Source organism: Oncorhynchus nerka, linkage group LG17 (assembly GCF_034236695.1).
Source record: "Oncorhynchus nerka isolate Pitt River linkage group LG17, Oner_Uvic_2.0, whole genome shotgun sequence".
Classification (NCBI taxonomy): domain Eukaryota; kingdom Metazoa; phylum Chordata; class Actinopteri; order Salmoniformes; family Salmonidae; genus Oncorhynchus; species Oncorhynchus nerka.
Genome location: NC_088412.1, coordinates 16,968,865 through 16,996,860, shown reverse-complemented (window position 1 = coordinate 16,996,860; position 27,996 = coordinate 16,968,865). Strand labels below are relative to the sequence as shown.

Sequence of the window (27,996 nt, the reverse complement as noted above, 5' to 3'; positions counted from 1 at the left end):
TCTATTCAATGGCTGGGGTCTAATTCAATGGATGGGGTTTATTCAATGGCTGAGGTTTATTCAATGGCTGGGGTTTATTCAATGGCTGGGGTCTATTCAATGGCTGGGGTCTATTCAATGGATGGGGTCTATTCAAGGCACAGGGTCTATTCAAGGGCTGGGGTCTATTCAATGGCTGGGGTCTATTCAAGGCACGGGGTTTATTCAAGGGCTGGGGTCTATTCAAGGCACGGGGTCTATTCAAGGGCTGGGGTCTACTCAATGGATGGGGTCTATTCAATGGCTGGAGTCTATTCAATGGATGGGGTCTATTCAAGGCACGGGGTCTATTCAAGGGCTGGGGTCTATTCAATGGATGGGGTCTATTCAATGGCTGGGGTCTATTCAAGGCACGGGGTTTATTCAAGGCATGGGGTTTATTCAATGGATGGGGTCTATTCAATGGCTGGGGTTTATTCAATGGCTGGGGTCTATTCAATGGCTGGGGTCTATTCAATGGCTGGGGTCTATTCAAGGCATGGGGTTTATTCAAGGCATGGGGTTTATTCAATGGCTGGGGTTTATTCAATGGCTGGGATTTATTCAATGGCTGGGGTCTATTCAAGGCACTGGGTTTATTCAAGGGCTGGGGTTTATTCAATGGCTGGGGTCTATTCAATGGATGGGGTCTATTCAAGGCCTGGGGTCTATTCAAGGTCTGGGGTCTATTCAAGGCCTGGGGTCTATTCAAGGCCTGGGGTCTATTCAAGGCCTGGGGTCTATTCAAGGCATGGGGTCTATTCAAGGTCTGGGGTCTATTCAAGGCCTGGGGTCTATTCAAGGGCTGGGGTCTATTCAATGGCTGGGGTCTATTCAATGGCTGGGGTTTATTCAATGGCTGGGGTTTATTCAATGGCTGGGGTCTATTCAAGGGCTGGGGTCTATTCAATGGCTGAGGTTTATTCAATGGCTGGGGTTTATTCAAGGGCTGGGGTCTATTCAATGGATGGGGTTTATTCAAGGGCTGGGGTCTATTCAATGGCTGGGGTCTATTCAATGGATGGGGTTTATTCAATGGCTGGGGTTTATTCAATGGATGGGGTCTATTCAATGGCTGGGGTTTATTCAATGGCTGTGGTCTATTCAATGGCTGGGGTCTATTCAATGGATGGGGTCTATTCAAGGCACAGGGTCTATTCAAGGGCTGGGGTCTATTCAATGGCTGGGGTCTATTCAAGGCACGGGGTTTATTCAAGGGCTGGGGTCTATTCAAGGCACGGGGTCTATTCAAGGGCTGGGGTCTACTCAATGGATGGGGTTTATTCAATGGCTGGGGTTTATTCAAGGCACTGGGTTTATTCAAGGGCTGGGGTCTATTCAAGGCACTGGGTTTATTCAAGGGCTGGGGTCTATTCAATGGATGGGGTCTATTCAATGGATGGGGTTTATTCAAGGCATGGGGTTTATTCAATGGATGGGGTCTATTCAATGGCTGGGGTCTATTCAATGGATGGGGTCTATTCAAGGCACAGGGTCTATTCAAGGGCTGGGGTCTATTCAATGGCTGGGGTCTATTCAAGGCACGGGGTTTATTCAAGGGCTGGGGTCTATTCAAGGCACGGGGTCTATTCAAGGGCTGGGGTCTACTCAATGGATGGGGTCTATTCAATGGCTGGAGTCTATTCAATGGATTGGGTCTATTCAAGGCACAGGGTCTATTCAAGGGCTGGGGTCTATTCAATGGATGGGGTCTATTCAATGGCTGGGGTTTATTCAATGGCTGGGGTCTATTCAATGGCTGGGGTCTATTCAATGGCTGGGGTCTATTCAATGGATGGGGTTTATTCAATGGCTGGGGTTTATTCAATGGCTGGGGTCTATTCAATGGCTGGGGTTTATTCAATGGCTGGGGTTTATTCAATGGCTGGGGTCTATTCAAGGCACTGGGTTTATTCAAGGGCTGGGGTTTATTCAATGGATGGGGTCTATTCAATGGCTGGGGTTTATTCAATGGCTGGGGTCTATTCAATGGCTGGGGTTTATTCAATGGCTGGGGTTTATTCAATGGCTGGGGTCTATTCAATGGCTGGGGTTTATTCAATGGCTGGGGTCTATTCAAGGCACGGGGTTTATTCAATGGATGGGGTCTATTCAATGGCTGGGGTTTATTCAATGGCTGGGGTCTATTCAATGGCTGGGGTTTATTCAATGGCTGGGGTCTATTCAAGGGCTGGGGTTTATTCAATGGCTGGGGTTTATTCAAGGCATGGGGTTTATTCAATGGATGGGGTCTATTCAATGGCTGGGGTCTATTCAAGGCACTGGGTTTATTCAAGGGCTGGGTTTATTCAATGGATGGGGTCTATTCAATGGCTGGGGTCTATTCAAGGCATGGGGTCTATTCAAGGCATGGGGTCTATTCAAGGCATGGGGTCTATTCAAGGCATGGGGTCTATTCAAGGCATGGGGTCTATTCAAGGCATGGGGTCTATTCAAGGCATGGGATTTATTCAAGGCATGGGGTTTATTCAATGGATGGGGTCTATTCAACGGCTGGGGTTTATTCAATGGCTGGGGTCTATTCAAGGCACTGGGTTTATTCAAGGGCTGGGGTTTATTCAATGGATGGGGTCTATTCAATGGCTGGGGTCTATTCAATGGCTGGGGTCTATTCAAGGCACGGGGTTTATTCAAGGCATGGGGTTTATTCAATGGATGGGGTCTATTCAATGGCTGCGGTTTATTCAATGGCTGGGGTTTATTCAATGGCTGGGGTCTATTCAATGGCTGGGGTTTATTCAATGGCTGGGGTTTATTCAATGGATGGGGTCTATTCAATGGCTGGGGTTTATTCAATGGCTGGGGTTTATTCAATGGCTGGGGTCTATTCAAGGCACGGGGTCTATTCAAGGCACGGGGTCTATTCAATGGATGGGGTCTATTCAATGGATGGGGTCTATTCAAGGCACGGGGTCTATTCAATGGCTGGGGTCTATTCAATGGATGGGGTTTATTCAATGGCTGGGGTTTATTCAATGGATGGGGTCTATTCAATGGCTGGGGTCTATTCAATGGCTGGGGTTTATTCAATGGCTGGGGTCTATTCAAGGGCTGGGGTCTATTCAATGGCTGGGGTCTATTCAAGGCATGGGGTTTATTCAAGGCATGGGGTTTATTCAATGGCTGGGGTTTATTCAATGGCTGGGGTTTATTCAAGGGCTGGGGTCTATTCAAGGGCTGGGGTCTATTCAAGGCATGGGGTTTATTCAAGGCATGGGGTTTATTCAATGGCTGGGGTCTATTCAATGGCTGGGGTCTATTCAATGGCTGGGGTTTATTCAAGGGCTGGGGTCTATTCAATGGCTGGGGTTTATTCAATGGCTGGGGTTTATTCAATGGATGGGGTCTATTCAAGGGCTGGGGTCTATTCAATGGCTGGGGTCTATTCAAGGGCTGGGGTCTATTCAAGGGCTGGGGTCTATTCAAGGCATGGGGTTTATTCAAGGCATGGGGTTTATTCAATGGCTGGGGTTTATTCAATGGCTGGGGTTTATTCAATGGCTGGGGTTTATTCAATGGCTGGGGTCTATTCAAGGGCTGGGGTCTATTCAAGGGCTGGGGTCTATTCAAGGCATGGGGTTTATTCAATGGATGGGGTCTATTCAAGGCATGGGGTTTATTCAAGGGCTGGGGTCTATTCAAGGCATGGGGTTTATTCAATGGATGGGGTCTATTCAAGGCATGGGGTTTATTCAATGGCTGGGGTTTATTCAATGGATGGGGTCTATTCAATGGCTGGGGTCTATTCAAGGGCTGGGGTCTATTCAATGGATGGGGTCTATTCAATGGATGGGGTTTATTCAATGGCTGGGGTTTATTCAATGGATGGGGTTTATTCAATGGCTGGGGTTTATTCAATGGATGGGGTCTATTCAATGGATGGGGTCTATTCAATGGATGGGGTCTATTCAATGGATGGGGTCTATTCAATGGCTGGGGTTTATTCAATGGCTGGGGTTTATTCAATGGATGGGGTCTATTCAATGGCTGGGGTCTATTCAAGGCATGGGGTTTATTCAATGGCTGGGGTTTATTCAATGGCTGGGGTTTATTCAATGGCTGGGGTTTATTCAATGGATGGGGTTTATTCAATGGATGGGGTCTATTCAATGGATGGGGTCTATTCAATGGATGGGGTCTATTCAATGGCTGGGGTCTATTCAAGGCACGGGGTTTATTCAAGGCATGGGGTCTATTCAATGGATGGGGTCTATTCAATGGATGGGGTCTATTCAAGGGCTGGGGTCTATTCAAGGCACGGGGTCTATTCAAGGCACGGGGTCTATTCAATGGATGGGGTCTATTCAATGGATGGGGTCTATTCAAGGCACGGGGTCTATTCAATGGCTGGGGTCTATTCAATGGATGGGGTCTATTCAATGGATGGGGTCTATTCAAGGGCTGGGACCTATTCAATGGCTGGGGTTTATTCAATGGCTGGGGTTTATTCAATGGCTGGGGTCTATTCAAGGGCTGGGGTCTATTCAATGGCTGGGGTCTATTCAATGGCTGGGGTCTATTCAAGGCATGGGGTTTATTCAAGGCACGGGGTCTATTCAATGGCTGGGGTCTATTCAAGGCATGGGGTCTATTCAAGGGCTGGGGTCTATTCAAGGCACAGGGTTTATTCAAGGGCTGGGGTTTATTCAAGGCACGGGGTCTATTCAAGGGCTGGGGTCTATTCAAGGGCGGGGTTTATTCAATGGATGGGGTCTATTCAATGGATGGGGTCTATTCAATGGCTGGGGTTTATTCAAGGGCTGGGGTTTATTCAAGGCACAGGGTTTATTCGAGGCATGGGGTTTATTCAAGGGCTGGGGTCTATTCAAGGCATGGGGTTTATTCAAGGCATGGGGTTTATTCAAGGGCTGGGGTCTATTCAAGGCATGGGGTCTATTCAAGGCATGGGGTTTATTCAATGGCTGGGGTCTATTCAATGGCTGGGGTTTATTCAATGGATGGGGTCTATTCAATGGCTGGGGTTTATTCAATGGCTGGGGTCTATTCAAGGGCTGGGGTCTATTCAATGGCTGGCGTCTATTCAATGGCTGGGGTCTATTCAAGGGCTGGGGTCTATTCAATGGCTGGGGTCTATTCAATGGATGGGGTCTATTCAAGGGCTGGGGTCTATTCAATGGCTGGGGTCTATTCAAGGGCTGGGGTCTATTCAAGGGCTGGGGTTTATTCAAGGGCTGGGGTTTATTCAAGGGCTGGGGTTTATTCAAGGGCTGGGGTCTATTCAAGGGCTGGGGTTTATTCAAGGGCTGGGGTCTATTCAAGGGCTGGGGTTTATTTATTTAAACAGTCAATGGAGGATTTGGCTTGAATTTTCATTAATGAAGATGGGAGGAAATGTATCAATAGCAGGCCATTTCCATTTTATGAAATAATGAATTGACTCCACCCCTGGGTTATGAAGAGAAGGACTCACACAACAACATTGCATTTAATGTTGTCTGCCATAGAAGGTCTTGATGTAATTACTTTGCCTATGATGTTTCCTATTATGGAATTGGTGTCTAGACCCAGACAACTACAAGTTAAAGAGGTCCTAAATATTATGTCTGTTTCATTTGTTTTACCCTAATTCTGAATGAACCACCATCATGAAAAGGTCTATAGGCACAATCTGTTCCTTGTATGTCCCCCTGTGTGACAAAGAAGTTGGGCAGACACCAATATTTATTTGATCTCTAGATACCCTGAGCTCAATTTTCCTTAGTTTGTTAATGAAATGTTTTAGGAAATAAGTACATGAGAACTTTTGAGGGTAGGAGCCCTTCCTTCCCTTATCAGTGCAGGTCAATAATTCACAATTCACAATGACTGCTTGAAACAGAAAGCTGAGTGTAATCATTCATAGATGCAGCCTTGTCAAAAGTTGTAAGCCTTTTCAGTGTTTCTGCAGCTGAGGGGAAGGACCTTGCTCACCACCTCATAACTCCCCATCACAATCAGATAGAGGGAGGACAGGAATGCCCAGTCAGCCATTTTTATGTTGTCTTGGAATGCAATAAAATGTTCCCCCTGTTAGCGGGTGTTTCTGCTGTTTCCACAGGAAATATTTAGGTTGGAGGAATGTGCTTTGATGGCACATGTATATGCACCAAACAGCATACAGTTAGTTTTAGTTAGTATTCCGTGACTACCAAAGAATGTTATTCCTACTTTCTCATGTAGTCCATATGTTTGTGTGACATGCCCATAACTTTTGTAAATAGATTGTAGATTTAGTAGACTTCTTGGGTGCTTTACATTACGAAAGTACATGCAACTGCTGTGAGAGCTATTTTCAGAACTGTTGAAATAAAGATTAACTCTGACTGTACCATGATTTCTGCCATATGGCCTGTTAGAATATTCTACACCTTATTACTATGGTCGTCCATGGTAATATTCTGCACCTTATTACAATGGTCGTCCATGGTAATATTCTACACTTTATTACAATGGTCGTCCATGGTAATATTCTACACCTTATTACAATGGTCGTCCATGGTAATATTCTACACCTTATTACAATGGTCGTCCATGGTAATATTCTACACTTTATTACAATGGTCGTCCATGGTAATATTCTACACTTTATTACAATGGTCGTCCATGGTAATATTCTACACTTTATTACAATGGTCGTCCATGGTAATATTCTACACTTTATTACAATGGTCGTCCATGGTAATATTCTACACCTTATTACAATGGTCGTCCATGGTGATATTCTACACTTTATTACAATGGTCGTCCATGGTAATATTCTACACTTTATTACAATGGTCGTCCATGGTGATATTCTACACTTTATTACAATGGTCGTCCATGGTAATATTCTACACTTTATTACAATGGTCGTCCATGGTGATATTCTACACTTTATTACAATGGTCGTCCATGGTGATATTCTACACTTTATTACAATGGTCGTCCATGGTAATATTCTACACTTTATTACAATGGTCGTCCATGGTAATATTCTACACCTTATTACAATGGTCGTCCATGGTGATATTCTACACCTTATTACAATGGTCGTCCATGGTGATATTCTACACCTTATTACAATGGTCGTCCATGGTAATATTCTACACCTTATTACAATGGTCGTCCATGGTAATATTCTGCACCTTATTACAATGGTCGTCCATGGTGATATTCTACACTTTATTACAATGGTCGTCCATGGTAATATTCTACACCTTATTACAATGGTCGTCCATGGTAATATTCTACACCTTATTACAATGGTCGTCCATGGTAATATTCTACACCTTATTACAATGGTCGTCCATGGTGATATTCTACACTTTATTACAATGGTCGTCCATGGTAATATTCTACACCTTATTACAATGGTCGTCCATGGTGATATTCTACACTTTATTACAATGGGCGTCCATGGTAATATTCTACACCTTATTACAATGGTCGTCCATGGTAATATTCTACACTTTATTATAATGGTCGTCCATGGTGATATTCTACACTTTATTACAATGGTCGTCCATGGTAATATTCTACACTTTATTACAATGGTCGTCCATGGTGATATTCTACACCTTATTACAATGGTCGTCCATGGTGATATTCTACACCTTATTACAATGGTCGTCCATGGTAATATTCTACACTTTATTACAATGGTCGTCCATGGTGATATTCTACACTTTATCACAATGGTCGTCCATGGTAATATTCTGCACCTTATTACAATGGTCGTCCATGGTAATATTCTGCACTTTATTACAATGGTCGTCCATGGTAATATTCTACACCTTATTACAATGGTCGTCCATGGTAATATTCTACACCTTATTACAATGGTCGTCCATGGTGATATTCTACACTTTATCACAATGTCCATGGTAATATTCTACACTTTATTACAATGGTCGTCCATGGTAATATTCTACACCTTATTACAATGGTCGTCCATGGTAATATTTTACACTTTATTACAATGGTCGTCCATGGTAATATTCTACACTTTATTACAATGGTCGTCCATGGTAATATTCTACACCTTATTACAATGGTCGTCCATGGTAATATTTTACACTTTATTACAATGGTCGTCCATGGTAATATTCTACACCTTATTACAATGGTCGTCCATGGTGATATTCTACACTTTATTACAATGGTCGTCCATGGTAATATTCTACACTTTATTACAATGGTCGTCCATGGTAATATTCTACACCTTATTACAATGGTCGTCCATGGTAATATTTTACACTTTATTACAATGGTCGTCCATGGTAATATTCTACACTTTATTACAATGGTCGTCCATGGTGATATTCTACACTTTATTACAATGGTCGTCCATGGTAATATTCTGCACCTTATTACAATGGTCGTCCATGGTGATATTCTACACATTATTACAATGGTCGTCCATGGTGATATTCTACACCTTATTACAATGGTCGTCCATGGTAATATTCTGCACCTTATTACAATGGTCGTCCATGGTAATATTCTACACCTTATTACAATGGTCGTCCATGGTAATATTTTGCACCTTATTACAATGGTCGTCCATGGTAATATTCTGCACCTTATTACAATGGTCGTCCATGGTAATATTCTGCACCTTATTACAATGGTCGTCCATGGTAATATTCTGCACCTTATTACAATGGTCGTCCATGGTAATATTCTGCACCTTATTACAATGGTCGTCCATGGTGATATTCTACACTTTATTACAATGGTCGTCCTTGGTAATATTCCACACTTTATTACAATGGTCGTCCATGGTAATATTCCACACTTTATTACAATGGTCGTCCATGGTAATATTCCACACTTTATTACAATGGTCGTCCATGGTAATATTCCACACTTTATTACAATGGTCGTCCATGGTAATATTCTACACCTTATTACAATGGTCGTCCATGGTGATATTCTAAACCTTATTACAATGGTCGTCCATGGTGATATTCTACACCTTATTACAATGGTCGTCCATGGTAATATTCTACACCTTATTACAATGGTCGTCCATGGTAATATTCTACACTTTATTACAATGGTCGTCCATGGTAATATTCTACACCTTATTACAATGGTCGTCCATGGTGATATTCTACACCTTATTACAATGGTCGTCCATGGTGATATTCTACACCTTATTACAATGGTCGTCCATGGTAATATTCTACACCTTATTAAAATGGTCGTCCATGGTAATATTCTGCACCTTATTACAATGGTCGTCCATGGTAATATTCTGCACCTTATTACAATGGTCGTCCATGGTGATATTCTACACTTTATTACAATGGTCGTCCATGGTAATATTCCACACTTTATTACAATGGTCGTCCATGGTAATATTCCACACTTTATTACAATGGTCGTCCATGGTGCACCTTATATTCCTGGCACCTTATTACAATGGTCGTCCATGGTAATATTCTACACCTTATTACAATGGTTCCATGGTCCATGGTGATATTCTACACCTTATTACAATGGTCGTCCATGGTAATATTCTACACCTTATTACAATGGTCGTCCATGGTGATATTCTACACTTTATTACAATGGTCGTCCATGGTAATATTCTACACCTTATTACAATGGTGGAGTCCATGGTGATATTCTACACTTTATTACAATGGTCGGTCCATGGTAATATTCTACACCTTATTATTGGTCGTCCATGGTAATATTCTACACTTTATTATAATGGTCGTCCATGGTGATATTCTACACTTTATTACAATGGTCGTCCATGGTAATATTCTACACTTTATTACAATGGTCGTCCATGGTGATATTCTACACCTTATTACAATGGTCGTCCATGGTGATATTCTACACCTTATTACAATGGTCGTCCATGGTGATATTCTACACTTTATTACAATGGTCGTCCATGGTAATATTCTACACCTTATTACAATGGTCGTCCATGGTGATATTCTACACTTTATTACAATGGTCGTCCATGGTAATATTCTACACCTTATTACATTGGTCGTCCATGGTAATATTCTACACTTTATTATAATGGTCGTCCATGGTGATATTCTACACTTTATTACAATGGTCGTCCATGGTAATATTCTACACTTTATTACAATGGTCGTCCATGGTGATATTCTACACCTTATTACAATGGTCGTCCATGGTGATATTCTACACCTTATTACAATGGTCGTCCATGGTAATATTCTACACTTTATTACAATGGTCGTCCATGGTGATATTCTACACTTTATCACAATGGTCGTCCATGGTAATATTCTGCACCTTATTACAATGGTCGTCCATGGTAATATTCTGCACTTTATTACAATGGTCGTCCATGGTAATATTCTACACCTTATTACAATGGTCGTCCATGGTAATATTCTACACCTTATTACAATGGTCGTCCATGGTGATATTCTACACTTTATCACAATGGTCGTCCATGGTAATATTCTACACTTTATTACAATGGTCGTCCATGGTAATATTCTACACCTTATTACAATGGTCGTCCATGGTAATATTTTACACTTTATTACAATGGTCGTCCATGGTAATATTCTACACTTTATTACAATGGTCGTCCATGGTAATATTCTACACCTTATTACAATGGTCGTCCATGGTAATATTCTACACTTTATTACAATGGTCGTCCATGGTAATATTTTACACTTTATTACAATGGTCGTCCATGGTAATATTCTACACCTTATTACAATGGTCGTCCATGGTGATATTCTACACTTTATTACAATGGTCGTCCATGGTAATATTCTACACTTTATTACAATGGTCGTCCATGGTAATATTCTACACCTTATTACAATGGTCGTCCATGGTAATATTTTACACTTTATTACAATGGTCGTCCATGGTAATATTCTACACTTTATTACAATGGTCGTCCATGGTGATATTCTGCACCTTATTACAATGGTCGTCCATGGTGATATTCTACACTTTATTACAATGGTCGTCCATGGTAATATTCCACACTTTATTACAATGGTCGTCCATGGTAATATTCCACACTTTATTACAATGGTCGTCCATGGTGATATTCTGCACCTTATTACAATGGTCGTCCATGGTAATATTCTACACCTTATTACAATGGTCGTCCATGGTAATATTCTACACCTTATTACAATGGTCGTCCATGGTGATATTCTACACTTTATTACAATGGTCGTCCATGGTAATATTCTACACCTTATTACAATGGTCGTCCATGGTGATATTCTACACTTTATTACAATGGTCGTCCATGGTAATATTCTACACCTTATTACATTGGTCGTCCATGGTAATATTCTACACTTTATTATAATGGTGAGTCCATGGTGATATTCTACACTTTATTACAATGGTCGTCCATGGTAATATTCTACACTTTATTACAATGGTCGTCCATGGTGATATTCTACACCTTATTACAATGGTCGTCCATGGTGATATTCTACACCTTATTACAATGGTCGTCCATGGTGATATTCTACACTTTATTACAATGGTCGTCCATGGTAATATTCTACACCTTATTACAATGGTCGTCCATGGTGATATTCTACACTTTATTACAATGGTCGTCCATGGTAATATTCTACACCTTATTACATTGGTCGTCCATGGTAATATTCTACACTTTATTATAATGGTCGTCCATGGTGATATTCTACACTTTATTACAATGGTCGTCCATGGTAATATTCTACACTTTATTACAATGGTCGTCCATGGTGATATTCTACACCTTATTACAATGGTCGTCCATGGTGATATTCTACACCTTATTACAATGGTCATCCATGGTAATATTCTACACTTTATTACAATGGTCGTCCATGGTGATATTCTACACTTTATCACAATGGTCGTCCATGGTAATATTCTGCACCTTATTACAATGGTCGTCCATGGTAATATTCTGCACTTTATTACAATGGTCGTCCATGGTAATATTCTACACCTTATTACAATGGTCGTCCATGGTAATATTCTACACCTTATTACAATGGTCGTCCATGGTGATATTCTACACTTTATCACAATGGTCGTCCATGGTAATATTCTACACTTTATTACAATGGTCGTCCATGGTAATATTCTACACCTTATTACAATGGATCCATGGTAATATTTTACACTTTATTACAATGGTCGTCCATGGTAATATTCTACACTTTATTACAATGGTCGTCCATGGTAATATTCTACACCTTATTACAATGGTCGTCCATGGTAATATTCTACACTTTATTACAATGGTCGTCCATGGTAATATTTTACACTTTATTACAATGGTCGTCCATGGTAATATTCTACACCTTATTACAATGGTCGTCCATGGTGATATTCTACACTTTATTACAATGGTCGTCCATGGTAATATTCTACACTTTATTACAATGGTCGTCCATGGTAATATTCTACACCTTATTACAATGGTCGTCCATGGTAATATTTTACACTTTATTACAATGGTCGTCCATGGTAATATTCTACACTTTATTACAATGGTCGTCCATGGTGATATTCTACACTTTATTACAATGGTCGTCCATGGTAATATTCTGCACCTTATTACAATGGTCGTCCATGGTGATATTCTACACCTTATTACAATGGTCGTCCATGGTAATATTCTACACCTTATTACAATGGCCGTCCATGGTAATATTCTGCACCTTATTACAATGGTCGTCCATGGTGATATTCTACACCTTATTACAATGGTCGTCCATGGTGATATTCTACACCTTATTACAATGGTCGTCCATGGTAATATTCTGCACCTTATTACAATGGTCGTCCATGGTAATATTCTACACCTTATTACAATGGTCGTCCATGGTAATATTTTACACTTTATTACAATGGTCGTCCATGGTAATATTCTGCACCTTATTACAATGGTCGTCCATGGTAATATTTTACACTTTATTACAATGGTCGTCCATGGTAATATTCTGCACCTTATTACAATGGTCGTCCATGGTAATATTTTGCACCTTATTACAATGGTCGTCCATGGTAATATTCTGCACCTTATTACAATGGTCGTCCATGGTGATATTCTACACTTTATTACAATGGTCGTCCATGGTAATATTCTACACTTTATTACAATGGTCGTCCATGGTAATATTCTACACTTTATTACAATGGTCGTCCATGGTGATATTCTACACTTTATTACAATGGTCGTCCATGGTAATATTCTGCACCTTATTACAATGGTCGTCCATGGTGATATTCTACACCTTATTACAATGGTCGTCCATGGTGATATTCTACACCTTATTACAATGGTCGTCCATGGTAATATTCTGCACCTTATTACAATGGTCGTCCATGGTAATATTCTACACCTTATTACAATGGTCGTCCATGGTAATATTTTACACTTTATTACAATGGTCGTCCATGGTAATATTCTGCACCTTATTACAATGGTCGTCCATGGTAATATTTTGCACCTTATTACAATGGTCGTCCATGGTAATATTCTACACCTTATTACAATGGTCGTCCATGGTGATATTCTACACCTTATTACAATGGTCGTCCATGGTAATATTCTACACCTTATTACAATGGCCGTCCATGGTAATATTCTGCACCTTATTACAATGGTCGTCCATGGTGATATTCTACACCTTATTACAATGGTCGTCCATGGTAATAATTACAATGGTTCCATGGTAATATTCTGCACCTTATTACAATGGTCGTCCATGGTAATATTCTACACCTTATTACAATGGTCGTCCATGGTAATATTTTACACTTTATTACAATGGTCGTCCATGGTAATATTCTGCACCTTATTACAATGGTCGTCCATGGTAATATTCTGCACCTTATTACAATGGTCGTCCATGGTAATATTCTGCACCTTATTACAATGGTCGTCCATGGTAATATTCTGCACCTTATTACAATGGTCGTCCATGGTAATATTCTACACTTTATTACAATGGTCGTCCATGGTAATATTCCACACTTTATTACAATGGTCGTCCATCGTAATATTCCACACTTTATTACAATGGTCGTCCATGGTAATATTCGACTTTATTACAATGGTCGTCCATGGTAATATTCCACACTTTATTACAATGGTCGTCCATGGTAATATTCTACACCTTATTACAATGGTCATCCATGGTTATATTCTACACCTTATTACAATGGTCGTCCATGGTAATATTCTACACTTTATTACAATGGTCGTCCATGGTAATATTTTACACTTTATTACAATGGTCCATGGTAATATTCTACACCTTATTACAATGGTCGTCCATGGTGATATTCTACACTTTATTACAATGGTCGTCCATGGTAATATTCTACACTTTATTACAATGGATCCATGGTAATATTCTACACCTTATTACAATGGTCGTCCATGGTAATATTTTACACTTTATTACAATGGGTCCATGGTAATATTCTACACTTTATTACAATGGTCGTCCATGGTGATATTCTACACTTTATTACAATGGTCGTCCATGGTAATATTCTGCACCTTATTACAATGGTGTCCATGGTGATATTCTACACCTTATTACAATGGTCGTCCATGGTGATATTCTACACCTTATTACAATGGTCGTCCATGGTAATATTCTGCACCTTATTACAATGGTCGTCCATGGTAATATTCTACACCTTATTACAATGGTCGTCCATGGTAATATTTTACACTTTATTACAATGGTCGTCCATGGTAATATTCTGCACCTTATTACAATGGTCGTCCATGGTAATATTTTGCACCTTATTACAATGGTCGTCCATGGTAATATTCTGCACCTTATTACAATGGTCGTCCATGGTAATATTCTGCACCTTATTACAATGGTCGTCCATGGTAATATTCTGCACCTTATTACAATGGTCGTCCATGGTAATATTCTGCACCTTATTACAATGTCATCCATGGTAATATTCTACACTTTATTACAATGGTCGTCCATGGTAATATTCCACACTTTATTACAATGGTCGTCCATGGTAATATTCCACACTTTATTACAATGGTCGTCCATGGTAATATTCCACACTTTATTACAATGGTCGTCCATGGTAATATTCTGCACCTTATTACAATGGTCGTCCATGGAAATATTCTACACCTTATTACAATGGTCGTCCATGGTAATATTCTACACCTTATTACAATGGTCGTCCATGGTAATATTCTACACCTTATTACAATGGTCGTCCATGGTAATATTCTACACCTTACCCACGTTGCACCTTATCCATATGCACCTTAGCCACACATTTCCTTTCCTGAAAACTAAAAGCATCTACTGTACCTGTGTGCGGAGTCTACCTTGTAGATGTAGTCGTGGGTTTTAACAGTACACAAATCCTGTATAAAAATAATTTTTAAAAGCTTGGTTAGATTGTAACAGATCTCTTTTGAACTGAAGCCATTGACCATTTGATGAAGTCCATGATGATACATGCCATCTGTTTTCATGTTTGAAACATAACACTCTTTGGTTAAAATCCTCCAGTTGAGAAGAGATAGTTAGCAGAGTGAGAGCGACTGCTAGAGATGGGTCCCCTCTATTGCAAGAGCGGTGTACCCCTGTGCCTGGCCTTTGTGCCATCTCCACTGCCTGACTTAGCCAGGTCAATGAGGAGGTGCCAAGCCAACAAAAGAGGGGCATCTCTGGCCACATAGATACCAAGGGACCCAGGGGGGCTCCAAAGTGAAGGGCACTGCTGCACCCCAAAAACCCATATAAAGAGGCATCTAGGAGAAAGGAAAGCATCGTTTGCCACTTATCGTTTCAAGAGGACCTGGACATGTGCCTCAGGATCCACAGGACAAGACTAGATCAGTAGAAGCTTGGAAAGAGGTATGTGAGACTTTAGATCCCTCAAACTCAACTCTGGACCTCGAAGCCAGTTCCAGTGCTTGTTTTCATTGTTCCCCTCTAATCAGGGACTGATTTAATTATCAGGTAGAACGGAAAACCACCAGGCTCTGGACTTCATAGGATAAGAGTTGAGTACCTCTGCTTTAGATCATAGTTAAGTCTTACTTGTGGTATTGGTGTTTTTAAATCATTGATGAAGGATTTTGAAGCTGATTCCTTGACCTTGTCACACCCTGATCAGTTTCACCTGTCCTTGTGATTGTCTCTCATTTTCCCTGGTGTATTTATCCCTGTGTTTCCTGTCTCTCTGTGCCAGTTCGTCTTGTATGTTTTTCCAAGTCAACCAGCGGTTTTCCCGTTCTCCTGCTTTTTGATATTCTCCTTTTTCTAGTCCTCCCGGTTTTGACTCTTGCCTGTTTCTGGACTCTGTTCCTGCCTGCTTGACCATTCTGCCTGCCTTGACCACGAGCCTGTCTGCCAATCTGTACCTCCGGGACTCTGTACCCTCCTGCCTGACCATTCTGCCTGCCTTGACCACGAGCCTGTCTGCCACTCTGTACCTCCGGGACTCTGTACCCACCTGCCTGACCATTCTGCCTGCCTTGACCACGAGCCTGTCTGCCACTCCGTACCTCCGGGACTCTGTACCCACCTGCTTGACCATTCTGCCTGCCTTGACCACGAGCCTGTCTGCCACTCTGTACCCGCCTGCCTGACCATTCTGCCTGCCTTGACCACGAGCCTGTCTGCCACTCTGTACCTCCGGGACTCTGTACCCTCCTGCCTGACCATTCTGCCTGCCTTGACCACAAGCCTGTCTGCCACTTTCTACCTCCGGGACTCTGATCTGGTTTTGACATTTTGCCTGTCCATGACCATTCTCTTGCCTACACCTTTTGGATTAATAAACATTGTATGACTCCAACCATCTGCCTCCTGTGTCTGCATCTGGGTCTCGCCTTGTGTCATGATAGACCTGTCAATGTTTTAATTAGTTGTTTTATGATTTCCTTATACTCCTTTGATTTCTATGTTTTTTTTATAGAGTACTTGTTGTTTTTTATGTTGTCTGTCTATAATTGTGTAATGACTTGGTGCTGCCTATCTTGGCCAGGACGCTCTTCAAAAAGAGATTTCAAATTTCAAAGAGCCCTTCCTGGTTAAATAAAGATAAAAAATAATAATTTAAAAAATAAAGAAGTAGTAATCACAGCTCAGTTCAAGCTTATTTCTATCATAAGACATATTCACTTCTACAGCTTTTCGTTTCACAGGCCTTACAGTACATATCATTGAGGGGATCAAATTTTCAGCATCTGATAATGATCATATTTAAGACTTGCAGGATCATTAAGATTGAAACTCAGAGATGACGTATTGAGACAAAAGTATGGTGCCACAGTAGATGAACTGGCAGGGAATATGAATACAACCACCATCACATATGGGAATTATATTCACCAAACTGAAGAGGGGGGTAGAAAGACCACAAGATTTGAAGACTGGATCAAAGCTTTTGAACAGCCCACAAATGAGTTCATGGGTGGTGGTGTACGTGCATACCGTGCGTGCACAATTTCATGTGTGAATTATGTAGGGAGGGTGTTATTAGAGCACAGTTTGTTATAATGTTAATGAGAACTGGAATAGTGACAAGTGCATCAAGTTCATGACAGGCCGACAATAGCCTGCTTTCATCAAGGCCAACCTGTGTCAGACCCATGATTACACAGATAGGAACACAGACACACACGGTGGAAAGACCTTACACATGATATGCAGATCACAGGGATAGCATCAATAAACATCTCCCTGGATGCTGACTAGACTAGCGTTGGATCCAAAATAAGCAGAGAGAGAGTCTGACTCATCTGTTCTGCCCAGCACTGTGGTGCAGATTAGTGTCTCCACATGTTTACTTTTATTTCCACACTCGTTCTTTTCAACATTCAACCTCACGCCATCCCAGCTCCCCCAGAAGTACATTAACACATTGACTAAAGATCCACAGACAGTGCAGTGCTGGCCAGGACACATGCATGCACTCACACATGCGCACCCTCCCAAACATGCACACATCCGGACACACAAACACACACACACACACTTTAGGATACACAGTTTTGTTGCACAAATGTTACTGTAAACACTGTACAATTAATGTAATTGCGATATAATGACTATGATTGTTCTACACAAAGGCTAGAGCCCGTAGGCATGGTACTTAAAGATGGGTCATTTACTTCCAATGTTGGTCACATATTTTCCAAATTACATGAACAGCCTGTGAATGAAATACATGTACGAACAGGGTCTTCATGCAAACCATGGATGAGGATAAGTTGCCCTGAGCAACATATATGACAATTGCACACACATGGTGACGATATGCCACATATATACACATATAGTATATATATTATTTTCTTACCACAAACTATTGACGAGGGACTCATTTCATTTTAGCTGCTCCCAGTATTTTATGGGAACAAATTCAAATAGATGATTATTTTCCATGCAAAATTGCAGTTCATATGTCAAAGTATGAAAGATATATGAACTGAAAGCTAGTGATGATACAAGACATAACCGTCAGTATTGCTAAGTAATGACACTAATAGAGGATAATGTATAACATTTTTATAATGACTGATTAAACATAGTCCATATGTACACGGACAGATCATGCTATCCTATAGCAAGTGTTTAGGATAGTTGCTTCGTCTGCTCATTGAAGTTTTAAGAGAAAGGTTAGCTTCCATTCTCAAAGTTCACCACTGCTACGTTCATCTGGAATCAATCAGCACAGTCAGGAAACTTGGCTCCCGTTTGAGTGCAATTGTGTCTATTTGAGGAAAGACATGACATCAAATGTGGAGTCTTTTGTCCATTTTGACTCAGACATTGTTTTTTTTTTTGGGGGGGGGGGGGGGGGGGTCTTTTTAGTGGCCAGGACGAGTGGTGTTTCTGGAGGCACTGTGACTCTTTGTGGTTTGAGGACGGCCTGAGAGACTTCACCACAGACTGTTTGTCTTGGGCAGTGATTACTATACAGTTTGACCGTCAAAGCATGGTACATGACTCCCTGCCTAAAGCCTTTTCCTCTTCAGTTATAACTACATATTCATTTTCAGGAATTCTGTGGAGTGGCACAGTAGTTAATTACCCAACACATCAACAACCATATGGTTCTTTCTGGTTTGAAACATTTATGAATAACAAAATAAGTTTGAAAATCCCCCAGAATCAGTTACTGGTCAAAATTATACTGAAATCTATCTTGATTATTGTCTATCTAATATTTATATATTTCTTAATTCCATTCTTTTACTTTTAGATTTGTGTGTATTGTTGGGAATTCTTTTTAGATACTACTGCACTGTTAGATACTACTGCACTGTTGGAGCTAGGAACACAAGCATTTCGCTACACCCGCAAAAACATCTGCTAGATATGTGTATGTGACCAATAGGATTTGATTTGATTTGATTTGACAACATACAATGAGCCTGTTGCCTGTACATACAAAGCTGCTTTCCTAGGAGTGAGTGAATTCTTAAATTAATGGAGCAATCACATTGCCATCAGTGGTTTCCCTTTCTCCTGCTCCGTGTTAGAGCGGTGGGCGAAAATGACTGCTGACTTTCCATGTCTCTCTTGGAGACAACCTCAGTAGCCATGTATCCCGAGAGTGGGGTCATGGTTTTTCTCTCTGCACTCGGAAAAAGGGAACTGCAAAAGGGAGAGGGCGCCAATTGCAATTAGATGTGGGGGGATCTTACATAAGAAACTGGAAAGAGTTTTCTAGAAAATAATGTGCGTGTCCATGTGTGTGTGTGGTCCACTTTACTATCTTTTTGGGTTCCAAAAGTCCTCACAAGAATAGTAAAACATGGACAATTTGACAGGTGTGGACATTTCGCAGGTCTCCAAGACGAAATATGCTATTTTAGGCTTAGGGGTTAGGTTTAGGGTTAGGGTTAGAATTGAGGTTAGGGGTTGGGATTAGGGTTAGGTTTAGTTTTAGGGTTAGAGATTTGGGTTTAGGGTTAATGTTAGGCTTAAGGGTTTGGTTAAGGGTTATGTTTAGGGTTAGGGGTTAGGGAAAATATAATTTTGAATGGGAATAAATGTTCCCACTTGGATAGTAAAACCAACGTGTGTGTGTGTGAGAGCGAGAATGAGTGTGTGTGTGTGAGAGAGGGAGTGTGTGTGTGTGTTGGTATGCATGTGTGCGGAATCATTGTCAAAATAGACACAATAGTTCTTATTAAGGCCCACTTTGATATGTAAATATCTTTACTGTGGTCACAATAACAGCACCTCTTCAACCTCAGGAGGCTGAAGAAATTTGGCTTGGCACCCTCACAAACTTTTACAGGTGCACAATTGAAAGCATCCTGTCATGCTGTATCACCGCCTGGCACAGCAACAGCACCGCCCGCAACCGCAGGGCTCTCCAGAGGGTTGTGCGGTCTGCCCAACACATCACCGGGGGCAAGCTACCTGTCCTCTAGGATACCTACAGCACCCGATGTCACAGGAAGGCCAAAAAGATCATCAGACTGTTAAATAGCCATAACTATATACATAGACCTGAAATCACTGGCCACTTTAATAATGGAACACTAGTCACTTTAATAATGCTCACATATTTTGCATTTACTCATCTCACATGTATATACTATATTCTATCCTATTCAACTGTAGCTTAGTCTATGCCGCTATGACTTTGCTCGTCCAAATATTTATATATTCTAATTCCATTTCTTTACTTTAGATTGTGTGTATTGTTAGATATTACTTGTTAGATATTACTGCACTGTTGGAGCTAGGAACACAAGCATTTTGCTACACCCGCAATAACATCTAAACACGTGAATGTGACAAATACAGTTTTATTTGATTTTATTTGATTAATGAAGGCCAACTCAATATGTCTTTGTTAGGGAAATGTAGGCATACATTTACATGACAATCCAAGCCCGGCAGACTTCACAGAGATTGACAAGTGAAATGACACCTTTCTCTGAGAAGAACAGTGTATGGAATCTTGAGCAGTGCAGCTCAGTGACCCTCACTCACATGTCCATTCACCAACCCCACTTAAGCCCAAGATGTGTTTACTTTTCCCCGCAAAAAGATGTGGTGATTTCTCTCCTGTCCTTTTCCCTTTTGATGTGGGATAGGATGACATATTGATCCATGTGGGCGATGCCGCTGATTGGCTGCTGTCAGCTGGTGGTGGGGTTGTGGGTTGGGGTCAGGGAAAGAGCCGGTGGTGAGCAGATGAAGCATGCCCAGGCTCCTCTGATCCCTCACCGGCCCTTCATAGTGTGTGGAACGCCCCCCGGCCCTTCATCGTGGTGTGGAACGCCCCCACGGAGTCCTGCCGCCTTCATTTCAAGGTGGACCTGGACCTCAGTGTCATCGACATCGTGGCAAACCTCAACGAGACCCAATGTCACCATCTTCTACCACAGCCACCTGGGCTATTACCCTTACTAAGCCAGCTCTGGGGACAATGGGGGCCTGCCCCAGAACCAGAGCCTGTCCAAGCACCTGAGCAAGACCAGGGCTGACAGCGACAAGCTCATCCTCCACAAGGAGGCCTGGGTGTCATTGACTGGGAGAACTGGAGGCCCAGTGGGTGCGCAACTGGGGCTCCAAGGAGCAAATCCGAAAGCTCCATCTAGGCTGGCCTGAGATTAAGGTGGAGAAGGAGGTCAAGGAGGCTGGACAGGCCTTCATTCCATTCCTTTACTTAGATTTGTGTGTATTAGCTAGTTGTAGTGCAATTGTTAGATTTCTTGTTAGATATTGCTGCACTGTCGGAACTAGAAGCACAAGCATTTCACTACACTTGCAATAACATCTGCTAACCATGTGTATGTGACCAATAAAATTTGATTTGGTTTGATTTTATTTGATGAACAATACTCTACTGTTAGACGAAAGCTGACGACCTGACGGCCTCTGGGGCTTCAAACTGTTCCCTGACCTCAAAAACTAAGGCGTCAATACACACTTGCATCGCTGCAAGAGTGAATGTCTAATGTGGAGCACATCCATAATGACCACCTGGTGTGGCTTTGAAGTGAGAGCACAGCCCTCTACCCTTCTGTGTCCCTACTACGAACTCAAGTCCACGGCCAACACCATCAAGTTCGTTCACTACCCAGTCAGAGGCCATGAGGATTGCGTCCATCACACACGCTGACTTCACTCTGCCCGTGTTTGTCTACTACAGACTCTTCTATGCTTACACCTTCACGGTCCTCTCAGAGGTGAGAAGGATTACTAAACACTGGTGATGTTGGGAAACTGATATCTTCCGTTGCTGTTGGTTCAAGAGCAAAAATAGTGGTTAGGACAAGGATAAATATTCCAACACATTTTCTTAAGTCAGCTATTTTTCTCATTTGTGGCAAGTGTTTTATTGCCTGTCAGTCATTGTGATAAACTACCTAACCTCTGCATTTCTCTGTCAAGAAACTTGTCTCGTCTCCCCCCATGTTTTGCACAGTCTCAGCTACGAGACCTCAGATGACCTTTAATTGATTTACAACACCTGGGTGTTGTCCAGGGAAAAAACCTAGTCCCTAACCCCTAAGTACTTAAGTAAATCTGAAAGTACTGGATAGTTACTTATAAGCAATATAACATTTCACCTTGCCCTCTGGTTGCCTGGGTGGGATATTGCTTACCTATCTAAACCTTTAAGGTGTTTAAAAGTGCCTATTGAGAGTAGCTGCTAGGGGCTGGTTCTAGACTGGGCCATGATGTCTAATCTGACATTCAGGGGTCAAGAGGTAAAACATAACAATGAAATATCAACGAATACTGGACACTGGAGCAGGAGCAAGCATTGACCTCAACATACTCTGACTTGAGGGGAAGACTGGGTTTGGAGTGTTTTATTTATTTTATATTTTTTTTAGAGGGAGGATCAGCTTAATATTGCGGAAAGAATGTTGCTTCCAATGTAATTGTCTGCATCATTTCCAATCCCCCATATTTTTGGGGTAAATATATATATCCATACACGCATGCATACAGCGCAGCTACTCGCCCACTCCTCCCCAGCTTCTCCTTTACCCAAATCCAGATAGCAGATGTTCTGAAAGAGCTGCAAAACCTGGACCAATACAAATCAGCTGGGCTTGACAATCTGGACCCTCTATTTCTGAAACTGTCCGCCACCATTGTCGCAACCCCTATTACCAGCCTGTTCAACCTCTCCTTCGTATCATCTGAGATCCCCAAGGATTGGAAAGCTGCCGCAGTCATCCCCCTCTTCAAAGGGGGAGACACCCTGGACCCAAACTGTTACAGACCTATATCCATCCTGCCCTGCCTTTCTAAGATCTCTACGAAAGCCAAGTCAACAAACAGATCACTGACCATCTCAAATCCCACCGTACCTTCCCCGCTGTGCAATCCGGTTTCCGAGCAGGTCACGGGTGCACCTCAGCCACGCTCAAGGTACTAAACGATATCATAACCGCCATCGATAAAATACAGTACTGTGCAGCCGTCTTCATCGACCTGGCCAAGGCTTTCGACTCTGTCAATCACCATATTCTTATCGGCAGACCCAGTAGCCTCTGTTTTTCTAATGACTGCCTTGCCTGGTTCACCAACTACTTTGCAGACAGAGTTCAGTGTGTCAAATCAGAGGGCATGTTGTCCGGTCCTCTGGCAGTCTCTATGGGGGTACCACAGGGTTCAATTCTCGGGCCGACTCTTTTCTCTGTATATATCAATGATGTTGCTCTTGCTGTGGGCGATTCCCTGATCCACCTCTACGCAGACGACACCATTCTGTATACTTCTGGCCCTTCCTTGGACACTGTGCTATCTAACCTCCAAACAAGCTTCAATGCCATACAACACTCCTATAACACTCTATTTCGCAACAAAGCCTCCTTCACTCACGCCGCAAAACTTACCCTAGTAAAACTGACTATCCTACCGATCCTCGACTTCGGCGATGTCATCTACAAAATAGCTTCCAATACTCTACTCAGAAAACTGGATGCAGTTTATCACAGTGCCATCTGTTTTGTTACTAAAGCACCTTATACCACCCACCACTGCGACCTGTATGGTCTAGAAGGCTGGCCCTCGCTACATGTTCGTCGCCAGACCCACTGGCTCCAGGTCATCTACAAGTCTATGCTAGGTAAAGCTCCGCTTTATCTCAGTTCACTGGTCACGATGGCAACACCCACCCGTAGCACGCGCTCCAGCAGGTGTATCTCACTGATCATCCCTAAAGCCAACACCTCATTTGGCCGCCTTTCCTTCCAGTTCTCTGCTGCCTGCGACTGGAACGAATTGCAAAAATCTCTGAAGTTGGAGACGTTTATCTCCCTCACCAACTTTAAACATCTGCTATCTGAGCAGCTAACCGATTGCTGCAGCTGTACATAGTCCATCGGTATATAGCCCACCCAATTTTCCTACCTCATCGCCATACTGTTTTTATTTTATTTACTTTTCTGCTCTTTTGCACACCAGTATCTCTACCTGCACATGTTCATCTGATCAGTTATCACTCCAGTGTTAATCTACTAAATTGTAATTATTCACTCCTATGGCCTATTTATTGCCTACCTCCTCATGCCTTTTGCACACAATGTATATAGATTTTTTTTTCTACGATGTTATTGACTTGTTTATTGTTTACTCCATGTGTAACTCTGTGTTATTGTCTGTTCACACTGCTATGCTTTATCTTGGCCAGGTCGCAGTTGCAAATGAGAACTTGTTCTCAACTAGCCTACCTGGTTAAATAAAGTATATTAAAATATATTAAACAATACATATATACATGTATACATACACATACCTATATAGACATACATACTTTTTTAAAGAATATACCTTTATTATTATTCCCCGCAAACCCTACCGCCGATCCCCCAATTGGAGTAAACTAATAAACACTTCTGCTTCTACCTTCAATTTATACATCTTATACACATTTTACAGACACAGTCTACTTTACAATAGTTCTCTCTTGTTTGTTCTTAGTCCTTCCTCTATTTCTGATGTCCATTCAGTTCGATTTCTATTTGTAACTGTACTATTTCACAAAAGTTCTGAACCTATATACATTTTACAGATCCCGTATGTTTTACATTGTTTATCTTGTTATTAGTCCCACCCTTCAGCTCCATTCAACCCCTCATATCTATCTCTCAACACCATCCAGTCCCACCCTTCAGCTCCATTCAACCCCTCATATCTATCTCCCAACATCATCCATTTCGGATTTCTATTCTATTCTATGTGTTTGGAGTGTTACATCTTCTCTTATATCTCTCCTAGAGTGACCTGGTCCACACTATTGGAGAGAGTGCAGCTCTCGTTGGGAATGGTATTTGGGGCTCCTCCGAAGATGCTCGAACTCAAAATGTTCCATAGAGTAGGGTTTCTTAATCCCGAATCCCTTGGATCCACAGCGGGGCACAGTTTTGTTACTTTCTGTCAACACGTGATTTCAACTAATCATCAAACCCAGATGTGAAAGTGCTGGTTAATAAAAAAGTGTGCCTCTTTCTGTACTCCAGGGAGAAACCATGAAATGGAGAGTCATGAAACATGTGACCCATGCTTCAACGTTAAAGTATAGAAAATATCATTACAATTGCATAATAATGTCTTGTTGCCTGCAGTAAGCAAGAGCAGCCTGTGTCTACAGGGTTCCATGACAGAACATCAAGCACTTTCAACGTGGGATTCCCTTCCCAGCCAGTTCTCAGTGTCTCTTAAAATAGTATGTTTCAGCACAGTCATTGTGGTTTATGAGATTAGGAGCCTTGGAAATTGCCTGATTTATATCAGACAGACAGTGCTGTGGTGTTCTTTTCGAAAAGGATTTTGTGGGTCCTTTTGCATTCTGTTTACAAGAGGCGCATCAGTAATACATGAAGTGTGGATGTGGATTCATTTGCATTATATACAGATGTTGAATCTTAATTTGACCAGTATTGTGGCAGAAAAATTATCCTGCAGCAACAGGATTTGAACATTTAGTCGTTGGTTAAGCTATTAGCTAGCCAAAATTAGGCTACATAAAAAGTGCAATACTGTTATTAGAACCGTATGTTAGTGCAAGTTATCAGTGAATTTATGTAAATCATGAAGCTCATCTGCAAATTTTCAGAAACTAAAGAGTGATCAAATTAAGATCCCACACCTGTACAGGGTGAAGGACTCAAGGGAGGAATTTTTAAACTATTTCTTATTCAAATGATGATATGTTTTTACCGAACTCATTCTGTGTATCAGATGGGACATTTCATAATTAAGCCTGGATTCCCTCTATTACCATTTTAAGAGGCAATGAATTAGAGAAGAAAAGAGAAGCGCATCAAAGGATAGTTAGTACAGATGTAGGATCTTAATTTGATTACTTTTTTGTTGCTGAGAATTTTCCTACCCAGAGGAATTCCAAACTTGTAGTGTATTCAAGGTTTAAAAAGGCTTCTAAAGTTTATAATGTCTACTTTAAATGTCAGACTTGATTTGCCCGAACTAAAAATATATCAACCCCTACAAAAATGTAAATGAATTATAATCTACATAACATTCGACATTTCTTGTAGATGCAGGATTATTTTTCTGCTGTAGCAAACTGGATCAAATTAAGATCCTAGATCTGTACATGAAGTAATGAACATACTGTGGGTGACGGAAGGAAGGTTCATTCAACATAACTACTATTTCCATTTAACTGCAGACCTATTTTTAGCTATACTTACAGTGACACCTATACTTATGCTGTGAAACATTATGTGTTTGTGTATCTGCCTGTCTACGTGTACCTCCAGAAAACTGCCTGGCTGTGAAGAAGTACCTTGACTGCCCTTTAGGCTACAATGACATCAAAGTCACATCAGCAGCCAAGCTGTGCAGCCAAGACCTGTACAAGAAGAATGGCAAGTGTGTGAGGAAGAGCTTCGACTCGGGGGCCTACCTCCGACCCCGCTTCTTCTACATTAGAAGAAACCCGGGCCCGCAGCTTCCACGTGAGTGGCCATCTTAACAACCACAACATCCTGGCCATGAAGCACAAGTTCACCTGCCAGTGCAACCAGGGCTGGACGGGGGTCTACTGTGAGATGCCCCAGATGCCACCATTGCTAGGGGACATACTGGTCACCCTGGACCAGGGACTGTTGTCTGCTAGGGGACATACTGGTCATCCTGTCACTTCACTTTGCCGCAAATCAAATCAAATCAAATCAAAAGTAAAACAAGCAATAATAAAGCGAGTAAAGATAACTTGGCTATATACACAGGGTACCAGTACCGAGTTGATGTGCAGGGGTATGAGGTAATTGAGGTACAATCTTAGAAAAAAATATGCTATCTAGATCCTAAAAGGGTTCTTCGGTTGTTCCCATAGCATAACCCCTTGAATATCCATTTTTGGTTCCAGGTGGAAACCCTTTTCAGTTTCATATAGAACCCTTTTCCAAAAGGGTTCTACCTGGAACCAAAAAGGGTTCTTCCTGGAACCAAAAAAGTTTATCCTATGGGGACAGCCAATAAACCTTTTGGAACCCTTTATTCTAAGAGTGTAGATACTGTATGTGCATATAACTAGGAATAAAGTGATATATAATAAACAGTAGCAGCAGCTTATGTGTAAATTCAGATTCAGCTATTTGGTTAAATATTAAACTAAATATTTAGCAGTCCTATGGCTTGGGGGTAGAAGCTGTTCATGGTCCAGTTGGTTCAAGAGTTGGTGCATTGGTACCACTTGCCATGCGGTAGCAGAGAGAAAAGTCTATGACTTGGGTGTCTGGACGCCTTCCTCTGACACTGCCTGTTATAGAGGTCCTGGATGGCAGGAAGCTTGGCCCATGTGATGTACTGGGCCATTTGCACTACCCCCTGTAGTGCCTTGCGGTCGGAGGCAGAGCAGTTGCCATACCAGGCAGTGATGCAAACTGTCAGGATGCTCTCAATGGTGTAGCTTTAGAACCTTTTGAGGATCTGAGGACCCATGCCAAATCTTTTCAGTCTCCTGAGGGAGAATAGG

At 41.6% G+C, this 27,996-nt stretch overlaps 1 pseudogene; it reads left to right on the top strand.

The window, feature by feature from the left end:
* The first annotated feature begins 21,149 nt into the window (after positions 1–21,149).
* Positions 21,150–27,200, top strand: LOC115144834 (hyaluronidase-like; annotated as a pseudogene).
* The last annotated feature ends 796 nt before the right edge of the window (positions 27,201–27,996 follow it).